This window comes from Nicotiana attenuata, chromosome 7 (assembly GCF_001879085.1).
Source record: "Nicotiana attenuata strain UT chromosome 7, NIATTr2, whole genome shotgun sequence".
Classification (NCBI taxonomy): domain Eukaryota; kingdom Viridiplantae; phylum Streptophyta; class Magnoliopsida; order Solanales; family Solanaceae; genus Nicotiana; species Nicotiana attenuata.
In genome coordinates this window covers 31,634,562-31,647,682 of record NC_031995.1, presented here as the reverse complement: position 1 = coordinate 31,647,682, position 13,121 = coordinate 31,634,562, and positions in this window count along the sequence as shown.

Below are 13,121 nucleotides of genomic sequence, written 5' to 3'. Positions count from 1 at the left end.
TATATATATATATATATTGTTTGTCCTATGTTCAGCCTTTCAGAAAGAGGATGCATACATAGATAAGAGTGGAAATTTCAACTGGGAATTGATGGTGCTAACTGCTAAAGAATGTAGGGAAATTTTAGTTTCACTGATGCAAGTAAAAGGGACCAACCTTGACTGGTTCGTTTTCTTTCTTTTCTTTGTGCTTTTTGTATAATGCAATAAGAATACAAGATAAGAGGATTATCGAGGGAAAAAAGGGGTATACTTTACATAAACTTCGTTTTATTATCGCCTAGTAGATAATTCATTTGATATGTTTGACCACGAAGTATTCGTGGATGAGTCTAACCTATACTTTTTTTGCCTCAACGGTGAAATCTAAAGCAAGAGAATCGAAATATTCTATTTTAAAGTGAATTCAGGTAGATTCTTTGCACTTGTCAAATAGTACTAATGTTTTACAACATGGGACAATGAGAATATTTTATTGGTATATATCTGGTGTTAGGAATGGCAATGAGGCGGCGCGGAGCGGGTGCGTGGCGAGTTTGGCAAAACTCACAAAAATTTCAACCCGTCCCGTCCCACCCGTCCCGTATATTTATTTTTCAATTTTCAACCCGCCCCGCCCTGCCCTGCTTGGACCTGCCCCACCCCACTTAATTTTTTTCTTTTTTCTTTAATAATATATGTCTAAATTAATTATCTTTTTTATTATTATATCTAACTTTAATTTAACAAGTTTTCAACCATGCGTATGGTGCAACTTTAATAATAGGAAGATACGCAGCGTATCTGTGGCTGTCTGTATATGAACCCGAATATCATCTCGTAAGCTAACAAAAATGCCTAGGAATGCTCATTTGTTTCTTTCTCTTTCTTGGTTTCTGATACTCTTAATATTACATTATACTAATATTAAGTGCAAATGTATTAAACATGAAAGGAATGCCATTATTCAGATTTATTAAAGACATAATTAATCAGCTGTAAAAGCTGAAGAATCAAGAAAGATTAATTCCAACTTTGGTAAAATTTAAAGTTGCCCCGCATTGAACCCGCAACCCGCCCCGCCTCGTTTTAAAAACTTTAAAATTATTTTACCCGCCCCGCCCCGCCCCCCACCCATATAAAAGTAAACCAGCCCCGCCCCGCCCCGCCCCGCATCCGCCCGCCCCATTGCTATCCCTATCTGGTGTTGAGCGTGTTGATGAAAGTAGCATTAAGACTACTCTGAAATGAACTCCCACTTCTTCGAAACAGCAAAAACAATCCCCCCACCGTCAAAACCACCTGATATCACACATGAGAATACCACTAATCATGGCGTGGAAGACAAAGCGTCTTTCAAAGAAAAGCTACTAACCTCAAACCCAATGAACTTTACAAATTCCTTAACCCTATTAGGGGTGTGCATTCGATTTATCGATTCGATTTTGACCCTTATCGATAATTACTTATCGATTATCGATTTGTACATATGCTTATCGTTATCGTTTCAATAAGGTTTCGATTTTTTCGATTTCGATTTATCGATTTTGGGGGCTTATCGATTCGGTTATCGATTACACCAATAAGAAAATTTGCGGGATTCCACGGAAAGTATATCGCTATAAACGCGCCTAACTAATATGGACAAAAAGAAGCTAAAATACGAGGAACACCATTTATAATATAAGAATTGTGTCAACAAGCACATGCAACAAAACTAAAGTAAGGGATCAAATGTATGCCACCAACACTCCAACGGTATAAAAAAAACAAAACAAAACAAAACATATCATCACGGCTAATTCTGTTTTCCATTAATTTGAACTTCATTCCTTTGATCTTTAAATATGATCATTCCTTAAATGTGGTAGAGGAAATAATAGGGTAAGGGACTTAGGGTAAAGGAAAGGGTATAGATTAGGGAAAATAATATTGTATAGCCGCTTTCAAAATAGTAGCGGAATATATATATACATTCTGTATGTTATATTAATCTACACAAATAGGTAATTACTCATTTAACAAGTGTCTACAATGACCTAGGGGTGTGCATTCGATTTATCGATTCGATTTTGACCCTTATCGATAATTACTTATCGATTATCGATTTGTACATATGCTTATCGTTATCGTTTCAATAAGGTTTTGATTTTTTCGATTTCGATTTCGATAACAAATAATCGATTCGATTTATCGATAAACCGATTCGAATGCACACCCCTAAACCCTATCCCAAAATTCAATAGAAGAAATATTCCCAAAAGATGGATTGCAAGAGCATTTATTGCAAGAGCATTTAATACAACTCAATACACGGGTTAAAGCAATAGCTCTAATCGAGGAAGACAAGCAGAGAATTTATGAGCCTTGGAAATTCTCATTAATTGTTAAGCTATTTGGAAAACGAATGCTACATCACTACCTAAAAAAGAAGATCCAAGAATTGTGGCGTCCCTCGGAAAACTTCCCACTAATTGACTTAGGGGATGATTACTACAACATCAAGTTTGCTAAGAAAGAAAATATGGAGAAGGCCCTCATCCATGGACCATGGTTTATCAACGGTCACTACTTATCAAACACAAAATAGAGACCAAACTTCGTAGCAAACAAAGAAAAATTAACAGTTTCGACAGTTCGGATCAGACTACAACAACTGCCAACGGAGTTTTATGATGGAAAAACTGCTTGAAAAATTTGGAAATGCCATAGGGCGAATATTAAAAATAGATGTTTGCACTTATACCACAGTCAGAGGCTGATATGCTAGGCTCTGTGTTGAGCTTCCGCTGGAATCTCCTGTCCAACCTTACATCTACATAGGTCAACATAAGCAGTCTATACACTACAAAGGTAAAAAAACTTTATGCAAAAATTATGGACGGTTGGGCCATATCCAAACTCAGTGTAATTACATCCAGAAGGAATCGATGACCAAAACATCTCAAGCGAAATATCAAACATCCAAAGTCAAGGATCAAACAATCAAGAACTTGGAAGAAAAAATAGGGGAATGGAAGACAGTGTCTTTTAAGAAAGGAAGGAAGCATGATTCAAAGAGCAATCAAAGAACTTCTTCAAATCCAATGGAAAATAGCACAAACTCAGGTATCACGGTAAAGTTGTTCAATGCAACCACTGGTATGTACTTAGATACTCAAGTCTTGCAATATAAATCAAAAAATCCTGTTTAGATGCAAGATTTTCACATCGTAAAGGCTATAAAAAACCTACCCATGAAAAATACCACCATCCGAACTCAAAACAACTTTCTCTTTTAGAAGATGAGCAAATGGTTTTGTGTGAAACCACTTATTATGATAAAAAAAATAATAACTACAATAAAAAAGATTATTTAGCCAAAAATGATCTCTTGGAAATATCTATGGACAGCATGGATACGTCAGACTTACACGTGGCATTAGAAAACCCTTCAGTCACTTATGCCATGCACGACACCCCCACAAATAACTTGATCAATAATAATATAAAAAATAATATAGACCCTACTACCGCTAATCCTAACCAATTAAATGGCCATTCCCTTACTAATTACCCTATAACTCAAATAACTACTACTAATCTACCTCGTTTAGAATTAGACCATCAAATACTTGAGCATGCCTTACAAATGGCCAACTCCTAAAATTGAACAAATGGCACCTCAACTCATGAACACAAACCATGCAAGATCTGAAGAAGATCTAGTTAAATGCAATACGTCATCCCAAACAAACAACATGTAAATTGAACTACCAATCATTAGTCCAATTACCAATACACTCTCTGTCAAACCAAAAGCCACGCCTGAAAAAAACTCTATAAAAACCCACAACCTTTCTCTGAAAAATGCCAAGAATCCCGTCCACTTTGAGAAGAAGACACAGATTAATCCAAATCTTGAGACACCACAGAGCCCAAAGTATGGAGAATCTACCCCCTATCCCCCACAGTTGGAGAATCCACAAATAATCCTAGTACAACCTCCTCAAACCCAAGACTATCAACCACCTTCATGGATGGAAGTGGGACTACTGGGTCATGCAGTGTCTTTCAATGTCCAAATAAATGGACAGGAAGCAATTGTCATCTTTCACAACACACAATATCTAGCTCAGTTGATATCCAAGGGAATGAGACTCGCAATGAACAACTACTTGAATCAGGTGTGGTTAAACAACATCTTACACCCGCTGGCACCATCAATGAACCCTCATCTAATACATATAATGATGCACCAGTGGAACATGGAACCACAATTCAACCCCATGTAACCACTAAACCCACACGTAGATATGCCATTCTTCCCTTCGGAAACTCTCTCTCACCTAAACCCTATCTTCATGCCTTGGGAGAATCCTCCCCAGCCCCAAGCTTACCAAGCACCACCAATGGAACAACAACCTCCAGTGTTCCAACCCCAGATGATGCAAGAGCCAGAAGAAGAAGAGGCTCTACTGGAGGAAATAGGAGATCCCCTAATCCCAAGAATGGAACAAATCTTGGAGTTCTCAAGCATAAACAAGGTAAAAGTATTTCTCTTTATGGAGATGCAAGAGAGGAGGCATGTTCTCAATTGTCCACTAGCACAATACAAGTGCTCAATAGACATCAGGCCTCCTCAAGACCCAACAGTGGGCAAGTGAGCCATGATTCTAGTACCCTCACTCAGGAGGAACACTGTATTCTTAAAGGGAGGGAGGGAGAATGGGGAACCAGCAAACCTAGAACTGAACTTAGCCATGAATCGTCCAACTAACTTCATTATTTAGAACATTAGAGGAGGGAATAATGATGAGTTTAGAAGAAATTTCAGAGAAATGGTAGATACTCACAGGCCATGCATGGTCACTCTCTTGGAAACTAGGATGGCTAACCATGCTCAAATGTTAGGCGACTTTGGTTTCTCAGAGATGATAGAGGTGCCTGCTGAAGGTCAAGCAGGAGGGATGGTAGTAATATGGAACCACAATGTAGTCACTGTCCACAACTTTGTGTGCAGAAACCAGGAAATCCATGCAACAATTGAGGTACTCCCTATTCGTAAATCTTGGCTTTTTTTCTTCAATCTATGCTAGCACTGATAAGAATAATAGGAACAATATGTGGGATAATCTAGAAAATATCCATTAAAACTATAAAGGGCCTTGGATGGTAGGTGGGTACCTAATTGATATAATGGGCTCAAATGAGAAATTTGGTGGAAGACCCATTAATAATAATAGAACAAATTTCCTTTGGTCAAAAATCAATAACTGTAATCTTATAGACATTGGTTATAAGGGGTGCAAATACACTTGGTCTAATCATAGAAAGCTTAATAAAAGGGCTAATAATGGAGAGATTAGACAAAATATTAGAAAATGAACAATGGCTTGAAATATTCCTAAATTGCTCAGTAATTCATCTCCCAAAAACTTACTCTGACCATAACCCCCTATTAGTAGAATTAATCCCTAGAAGTAGAGTTGGCTATAAACAACCATTTAGACTAGAGACATTTTGGTGTAGACACCCAGACTTCCAAAATATTGTCAACAAACATTGGAATGGTATGGAATACTGCAAAGCTAGTGAAAATTTTGTGACTAATATTAGGACTTGGAAGGAAAATACTTGTGGGGACTTAACTGCCAAAAAACAAAAATCTTACTAAGGCTCCAAGGGATCCAAAACTCTATAAATTACACAAATAGTGCTTTTTTACAACAATTAGAAATTAGACTGAGAAAAGACTTTAGTGATATCTTTAAGATAGAGGAAGACTAGTGGAAATTGAGGTCTAGAGTAATGTGGCTAAATGAAGGTGATGCCAATACAAAATTTTTCCACATAACTGCATCCAGTAGGAAAAGGAAAATAAAATTACTTACTTTAGGGAAGAGGCTGGAAACTGGCTAAACGACCACAACTTGATCTTGTCTCATGTTTGCAACTACGTTGGGATGTTTTCACTATTACACACACAAGCACCAATTGGAATGACATAAAGACCAGCCCATATAGTCATTATAATTATGATCTTGGTGCTCTTGATAACCCCTTAATGGATATTGAAATAACCAGAGCCATCTTTTCCTTCAAACCTTTTAAGGCTCCTGGACCAAACGGATTACATCCTTTCTTTTTTCAAAAATATTGGCATAGTATTAACAAATCAGTGAATAACTGTCATGACCCCGATTTTCCACCCTCGGAGGTCGTGATGGCGCCTACTTGTAGAAGCTAGGCAAGCCACAAATCATAAACTCCTAAATCTTTCGTTTTAAATTTCTTTTTACCAATCATATCAACAAGCGTTAAATAGTAGAATAACAGCGGAAATATGAAATTAAAGCGGAAGATTTAACGAAGTAAACCAAAATAACAAGGAAAATCCACATATGTCTCTACCCAGGACTGGTGTCACAACATTCACGGACTATCTGAGAGTGCTACATACAACTGTCTGAAACAAGGAATAAAGTTTGTATCGGATACAAAAGGAAGCAGATCATAAATAAAGATAGAGGAGATGCCGGGCCTGCGGACGCATACAGGACTACCTCGGAAATCTTGTGGACTGAAGACTAGCTCCCGAACTACTGTTGCTGTCCGGTACCCGGATCTGTGCAAAAGAGCACAGAGTGTAGTATCAACACAACCGACCCCATGTGCTGGTAAGTGCCTAGCCTAACCCCGGCGAAGTAGTGATGAGGCTAGACAGGACTACCACATAAACCTGTGCAGTTATATATATACATCTACAGCGAGAAATATATCAAGAATAAACATTTTAAATGGGAGGGGAACATGCTTCGGGGATAGCAGATGATACGGAATTTCAAGAGAATAATAAGGAACATCAATAAATTAACTCTAACAAGGATAAGGGAAATAAAAGCAGATTTCACTGTCAGTACACATCTCGTTGCACGCGTGCAACCCGATCCCATTTCTCAATGTTTCCGTGGTAGGCGTACCACCCGCTCCCATTTCATCAAATCTCGTGGTAGGCGTACCACCCGCTCCCATTTCATCAATATCTTGTGGTAGGCGTACCACCCGCTCCCATTTCAATCAATAACTTGTGGTAGGCGTACCACCCGCTCCCATTTCAATCAATAACTTGTGGTAGGCGTACCACCCGCTCCCATTTCAAGTCAACACAAAGTCACAATAAAATTTCCGGCAAGGAAACAAAAGCAATATAATAATAATTTCCCGGCAAGGGAACAACAATATCAAAATAACCATCCCGGCAAGGGAGAATCAGCTATAACCAAATCCTAGCTCAACTCTTACTCAGCTCGATTAATACTAGTGCTCAAGCATAAATAAAGTCCACGAGAATAAACTAAATCTCTACTCAATATCAAGAGTCATCAATTTAAAGCATCCGAAGTGTCATTTAAGAACACAACAACAATCAATTTAAGACTCACGGTCATGCTCGACACCAACGTATAGATACTCGTCACCATGCCTATACGTCGTACTCAACAAGAAGCAATTAGCAAATAAGACTCAACTCCTAATCTGTCACGACCCAAAAATCCCTCCGAAGGAGTCGTGATGGCACCTAGTCTCTAAACTAGGTAAGCCTAATATTAACTGAAATTACATTGATATTTACTAACTTTAAATTAAATTACTCTGAACAAATTACAATTCCCAAAATCGGTGGTACAAGTCATAAGCTTTTCTAAGAGTAGTTATACAAAATAAATACGTCACTGTTCCGAAACAAAAGGAACCAATGAAAATAAGTACAATTGAAGGTGACTCCGAGGCCTGCGAACGAAGCAACAGGTTTACCTTGAGTCTCCGCTGCGACGATCCGCACAACTACTATCGACCAAATACCTGGATTTGTACACAAAAATGTACAGAAGTGTAGTATGAGCACACCATAGCGGTGCCGAGTAAGTATCAAGACTAACCTCGGTGGAGTAGTGACGAGGAACAGTCAAGGCACCTACTGGTCAAATAAACTGAACAGGATATAACGATAAACTATCGAGATACGATAACAAGGTAATATCAGCAATGGGGAGAAACTCAAACCACAAACAGTAGAAAACAATAAAGGGAAATACGGGTGGAAACGAAGATAACCAAGTAAATTAACACCAACATAGCTGGGACACAGACAAGTAAAATGTACTCAAATAAGAAAGGCGATGACAACTCAATAAATCATATCATTTCTTATGCACAATTCTAGCCATCTCAAATTCGATGTCTCATATCATAACCTCAATTACCAAACCTTTAGCACACCCGGCACCTCGTACCCACATATTTATATCTCACTTTGCGCAACGACATTCTCATGTTACTCAGTACATAGGGTCCATAACCAATGCAATTAAGATGTTTAAGGAGACTCATTTACATAACATAAAGTAGAGTACAGTTTCTAAACCAACTAGGAACTCAACAAGAAAAGATGAAGTTATTATTAGAAATCATTTGAATAAAAAAAATACCATTTTCAATTAAAATACAACGTCGAATGATTTATTACCTTTAACATGGGATTTAATAAATTAACTTAGTAGAAATTCCTTTTTAAGTAAAATACAACCTCAAACGGTTTAAGAAAATTTAATTGAGAAACTAATTGAGTAAAAAATGTAACAATTATTGAAATTTGAAGTATTGAAATATATATATAAAATATGGAGAGGTATTGTAAACATTATGGATTCCAACACAAAGGATCACAGAAGTAAATGAATCTAAACAGTTAAAACACTTGAATTGATAACAACAAATACAACGGAGACAAAATAATCACAGAAGGAGTACAACTCAATGCAGACATAACAACTGGGGATCTCCTAGGATACCGTCCTGTAGTCCCAAATATAAATATCCAGTGGATCTCCCGGGTGTCGTCCCGTAGTCCAACTCATAGTGCGCGCCCGGAATACCAATCCGTAGTCCCAAATGTAAATACACAGTACTTGGGGAATCTACCGGGTGCATCCTGTAGTTCCAATATAAAAGTGCAGGAGGATCTCTCGGAATAACGATCCATAGTCCAAAGTAAACATGCAGGGGGATCTCCCGGGATACCGTCCCGTAGTCCCAAAGTAAACATTGCAGGGGGATCTCCCGGGATACCGTCCCGTAGTCCCAAAATAAACACACAGCAGCAACACGAAGAATACTCAAAAATAATCCAACAACCCAATCACAAGGAATTCCACCACCAAGAGTATGAATACACAGCAACAAGAGAATTACAGAAAACCAAGAAGCGTAATAATCTTAACAAAACAACAAGGCATATCATGCATGTGATAACTACACCGGCAATCACAATAATTTGGACACATAGTATATATACACGGGGTCATAGAGTAATTTACAATTTAGAGATAACAAATGATAAGAAGAACAATCGCTTCAATTAAGGCAAATAAGGCCAAGTAACAAGTAAGAGTTAGAGGGAAGCTAACAACATCGTATGGAGCATATAGAGGTAAATTAAGCAATTAGGAAACTCAATCATAATGGAATACTTCCCACATAATGAACATAAGGACCTAAGAACCTTAAAGGCAAATTTCCCACAAATAAGTACGATCACACACTCGTCACCTCGCATGCACGGACTACAAATAGCATAGAAGACTCAAATCCTAAGGGAGAAGTCCCCCACACAAGGTTAGGCAAGATACTTACCTCAATCCGGCCAATTCAATACTCAATTTAGCTTTTTCTTTACCAATTCATCAATGCTCGGCTTAATCTAGCCAAAAACGACTTGAATATATCAAACAATGCAAGAGAAAACAATTTCAATTGACAAAACTATGATTCAAATACGATTTGCAAAAAGTCAACAAAAGTCAACTCCCCGAGCCCGCACCTCGGAACCCGACAAAATTTACAAAAATCGAACACCCATTCCGCTACGAGTTCACCCATACAAAAATTTTCTAATTCAGATACCATTTGGTCATTCAAATCATCATTTTATATTTTTGAAAGATTTCACAATTTTCCCCAAATTTCCCTTTAGATTCTCATGAATTTGATGTTAAATCTAAGATATAATCACAAAATATAGTTGGAAATTGATTAGAGATACTTACCCAATGATTTGGAGAAGTTTAGGTCTTTGGAAAATCGCCCATGGAGGTTTAGGGTTTGAGAAAATTGAAAAATGGGTGAAAATCTCGTCAAAAACCTCACTTAACAGGCCTCAGATGTCGCATTTGCGACCCGGGGTTTGCAATTGAGAACTATCGCAAATTGCAAACAAATCAGGGCTGGCAGAAGTCGCATTTGCGAACCGGGCATCGCAAATGCGATGTAAAAGTTCGCATTTGCGAACATACCAGAAACCAGCAATTTTTCCCGACACGAAAATGAGCATAACTTCCTCATACGATGTCCAAATTCGATGATTCTTTTTCCTATGGCTCCGTAATTTTGATACGGATCTAATGGTTCAATAAAAACTAAATTTGGATCTCATTTTCTCAATGTGGTAGTATTTTTTGCTTGAAGAAATGACGATGAAGCATCCAAAAACAAGCACAACATAGCCTAAACCTATCCGAAACTCACCCAAGCCCTCGGGGCTCCAAACCAAACATGCACGCAAGTCTGAAAATATCATACGGACTTGCTCGTGCGATCAAATCATCAAAATAAACTACGAATTTAACCTGAAAACTCATGATTTTCTCAAGGACACTCAAATTTTCTAATTTTTTCAACCGGACATCCAAATCACGTCAAATCAATTCCGGTTTTCACCAAATTTTACAAATAAGACTTAAATATCATAACAAACCTTTACCAGGCTCCGGAACCAAAATACGGGCCTGATACCAACAAGTCCAAATATTAATTCATTTCTTTATTTCCTTTAAAAACCAGCACAACAATTTTCTTCAAAAATTATTTTCTAAGGCTAGGGACCTCGGAATTCAATTCCTGGCATACGTTTAAGTCCCATATTTTACCCCGGACCTCACGGGATCGTCGGAACACAGATACGGGTCCGTTTACCAAAAATGTTGACCAAAGTCGACTAAAACCAAATTTTCAACTCTAAAAATTTCTATTTCTCATACTTTCACATAAAAGCTTTCCGGTTTCACGCCCGGACTGCACACGCAAGTCGATACACATAATATGAAGCTGCTCGTGACCTCAAGCTGCCGAACCGGCCGCAATTGCTCAAAACGACCGGTCGGGTCGTTACATAATCCCTCAAGCTAGGATTAGACCAAACACTTACCTCAATGCCTTGAATACAACTCAAGCCTCAATTATAGCTTTATCCCGTGATTCCACCGCCAATTTGCTCGTATCTGATCAAAAATTACTTAATTACATTAATAAATGCTAAATGAATCAACCCCAATGCATGAAAATGAGTTTTTCAAAGTTTAACCCAAAAAGTCAAAAATCGCCCCCGGGCCCACGTAGTCAAAACCCGAGGTTCGAACCAAAACCCGATTGCCCATTCCCCCACGAACTCAAGTATATAATTTGTTTTAAAATCGGACCTCAAATTGAGGTCCAAATCCTCAATTTTTGAAAAACCTAGGTTCTACCCAAAACACCCAATTTCCCCCATGAAAATCTTTGATTTTAGGTTGAAATCATGTTAAAAGATGTTAATGATTGAAAGAAATGAGTAAAAACTAACTTACAATTGATTTGAAGAAGACTTGTTCTTGGAAAATCGCCTAAGTGTGTTTGGGTTCGAGAAAATATGAAAAATGAAGCTCAAAATCGTTTAAGTGTAAAAATTGCAGGTCTCAGTTATGGGAAATGCGAACAGGGGTTCGCAATTGCAAACCCCGACCCTCAGATGTGGGAATTGCGAAGTGAAGTTCGTATTTGCGAACACTGAACAAAATGAGGGACTTCGCATTTGCGATCAAAAATGTCGCATTTGCGACAGACAGCACTTCGCATTTGCAAGCCATTGGTCGCATTTGCGATCAGTTGCAAAGTTTTCCCTCCTCGCATTTGCGATGCCAGGCTCGCATTTGCGAGACCTTCTTCGCAAATGCGAAAACTGCAGAACAGGCATACCAGATTATTTTCAAAGTTCAAAAATGCACCCGTGGCCTATCCAAAACTCACCCGAGCCCTCGGGGCTCCAAACCAAATATGCACACAACCTCAAAAATATCCTGCGGACTTATTCGCGCGATCAAATCGCCAAAATAACATCATATACAACGAATTAAACCTCAAAATCCAAGAATTCTTTCAAACTTCATAAAACATCAAATTTTCCAATTTAGGTCCAAATCACGTCAAATGACGTCCGTTTTCAACCAAATTTCACAGGAATGACTTGAAACATATATAAGACCTGTACCGGGCGCCGAAACTAAAATACGGGCCCGATACCAACACGTTCTAATCAAATATCATTTCAATTTTCCTTAACAATTTCAGAAAACAATTTCTCTTAAAAATTCATTTCTCGGGCTCGGGACATCGGTATTCGATTCCGGGCATACGGTCGAGTCCCATATTTTCCTACGGACCCTCCGGGACCGTCGAATCACGGGTCCGGGTCCGTTTACCCAAAATATTGGCCAAAGTCAAATTTATTCATTTTAACATCAAAATTTAGCATTTTTCATAGAATTTCACATTTAAGCTTTTCGGCTACGCGCCCGGACTGCGCACGCAAATCGACACAACTCTAAATGAGTTTTTCAAGGCCCCGGAAGCACATAATTAATTAAAGCAGGTGATGACCCCTTTGGGTCGTCACAATAACTTTTGCCATAAGGTATTCAACACACAACATATCCCCAGGGTCATCAATAAAACTTACTTTTGCCTAGTTCCAAAATTTTCTAATGCAAACAACGTAAAACTTTTTAGGCCAATAAGCCTCTGCAATACTATTTACAAAACTATTACTAATATTCTAGCAAATCGCCTGAAACCCTTCCTAGAACATATCATTAGTCACTTTCAGACTAGCTTTATGAAGGACAGAAGAGAGTCTGACAATGCGATTATATTCAAGAAATAATATTCAATTTTAAAAAATTAAAAGGAAAGCAAGGCCAAATGATTTTAAATATAGATTTAGAAAAAGAGTTCGATCGAATAGAATGGTCCTTCATATATTGAACCCTTAGATACTTCAAGTTCCCCCC